Source organism: Macrobrachium rosenbergii, chromosome 12 (assembly GCF_040412425.1).
Source record: "Macrobrachium rosenbergii isolate ZJJX-2024 chromosome 12, ASM4041242v1, whole genome shotgun sequence".
In the NCBI taxonomy this organism is placed as follows: domain Eukaryota; kingdom Metazoa; phylum Arthropoda; class Malacostraca; order Decapoda; family Palaemonidae; genus Macrobrachium; species Macrobrachium rosenbergii.
In genome coordinates this window covers 26,271,384-26,273,883 of record NC_089752.1, presented here as the reverse complement: position 1 = coordinate 26,273,883, position 2,500 = coordinate 26,271,384, and the positions used below count along the sequence as shown (strand labels likewise).

Sequence of the window (2,500 nt, the reverse complement as noted above, 5' to 3'; positions counted from 1 at the left end):
TTACTTACCTCTAATACTTCAGAATTATTCCACATTTCATCCAGCATTCCGTCTTTCATTCTTTCCACACGACTAAACCACACCAAAGCACTCAGATCCATCCTTTTACCAATACTAAATACCTACTATCGTTTCCAGAGGCCGTGTAATAGTGTTTTTCCCAAATATCTAACAAACCGGCTTATGAATTTCCATGAAACTACAGCAATGAATGTTTCAAACAGTGGCCTAATTTTTGGTGGTACAATGAATTGACAGATGTGCTTAATTAAGCCGTTTACTCTTAGAAAAAAGAGGAACTTCTTCCCCTCCTTCAGAGCGTTTCGAAGAAGTGGTACTTGATCACGTAACTGTGACGCAGAGGTTCCCCCAACCCTCCTTCGGTCTTTAAACCTATGGCTATCCTAGTACTCCCCCCCCCTTTCCTTCTTGCCTTCTTTCCTTCATTCCCATTGTTATTAGGCTACCGAGTAAATCCCTGTTAGGAAAGACTGTGTACTGCACATATCAAATGAGCCGGAAGAGCAATAAAATGTTTTATGGTGGTAGATAATGATTAGATGGTTAACACAAATTATCGAACATAATAGAAGAGGTTTAAAACAGGGGTGTGGAATCACACTGAGAGATATTCTACTCGGACTCCTACAAATTTTAGATTTGCGACTAAAAAAAAATAAAATAAAATAAAATAAAAACATTAGTAGAAATAGAAAACAATTTTTTTCCTTGAGAGAGTTTTATATTTGGAATGATGTTATTGGGGCAAGACTGGAGCAGGATTCAGAAATAATTTCACCGACTTCGACTCCTACCTCAGAGCCCTGTTAGTACATCCAAGGTAATCATCGGCAGCAGTTGTAGTAGTAGCTCTGAACTATTTCATATAGATTCGACTTTAGTCATGGCAAATATGTCGCTTTGTCCTCGCCATTGCAAAACTACAATTGCGCTGAAACTCTTCACCATCTACAACAGAGAGAAAGAAAGAAACCGCCTGAAAATTAGTATAAATCGGTAAGAAAAGTATGACTTTAATAAGTACATGATATATTGCAATATACTGCTAGCCATATATTATATATATATATATATATATATATATATATATATATATATATATATATATATATATATGAAATTTTATCACACCGTGATTTTATATACAATCATGAAGCTACAAATGTCGCAATATCGAAATTCACGCTACCTCGGTATATTCATTTATCACTCATATAAATTCCCCTTCGGCGACAATTCTCCAACGGAGATATACCGAGGTAGCGTGAATTTCGATATTAAGCGACATTTGTAGCTTCATGATTGTATATATATATATATATATATATATATATATATATATATATATATATATATATATATATATATATATATATATATATATATATATATATATTTGTTTATTTAAATGTATTTTTTTTTTTTTCCTACAGGCCATGTGAAAGAGTTGCTGATACTATGGGGATGACTCCGAACGCTGTCCGAGTGTTGGTGAGCCGTGGAAAGAATCCTCATCCACCTGAAACACCAGCTGCATCATCAAATACGTCGCCTCTGGTCTTTGACAACTTCACCGTTGGTTCCATTAGGAGACATGTGCACAGCATGTTTGTTGCTAAGCGATTTTTCACTATTGCCACTTTAGCGGAAGAACTTAAAATGCTAAATAGCATTCCTGAAGAAACATCTGAGAAGGCAGTATGGCGAATCCTCCATAACATGGGTTTCCAGTACAAAACATCCCAGCGGAAAATGTACCTAAGGAAAGAAACTTTGGACGTCGTTTGCCGCCGAGTTGATGCTTTACGATCCCTCCAGCAACATCGTGATGAAGGAAGAAAAGTAGTGTATGTCGATGAGACGTGGTTTACGACGAGAATGCAACATAGCAAGGAGTGGGTGGACACCTCTCAATCTGTCACCAGTGCCACCTACAGCCGGCAGGTGCCACCAGGAGAAGGAGAGAGGTTTGTGGTGGTAGCAGGTGGTACAGCTAAAGGTTTTGTAGAAAATTCATTTTTATGCTTCCCTGCGAAAAATAAGACCGCGACTACCATGGAGAAATGAATTCAGAGATATTTATTCGGTGGCTAACATCACAGCTCCTGCCCTCGCTTGAGGAGCCTTCGGTGCTGGTGCTAGACAACGGCCCATACCATAGCCAATTGACAGGAGATAGCCGATGCCCAACAACAGCTACAAAAAAGGAGGATTTGGTTAACTGGCTCAGGTCTCGAAAAATACAGTATCCAGCTCACGCAACACGCCCTGAGCTTCTAAGGATATGCAGGGGCAACCGGCCGAAACCAGTTTACATCGTGGATAATATAATCCGTGAATGGGGCCATGAAGTGGTTCGCTTGCCCCCTGCCCATCCTGAGCTCAACGCCATCGAGCAGGTGTGGGGCTGTATGAAACGACAGGTGCGCTCCTCGTTGCAGCGGTTTACCCGTGCTGATCTCTTTGCCAGGCTTGAAGA

At 39.7% G+C, this 2,500-nt stretch overlaps 1 protein-coding gene and 1 pseudogene across 2 annotated transcripts in view; both read left to right on the top strand.

The window, feature by feature from the left end:
- Positions 1-2,500, top strand: part of LOC136844456 (transmembrane protein 47) — a 450,890-nt gene that overhangs the window by 335,087 nt on the left and 113,303 nt on the right. The window lies entirely within an intron of this gene.
- The window catches only part of LOC136844210 (uncharacterized), a 2,774-nt pseudogene continuing 396 nt past the window's right edge, over positions 123-2,500 (top strand).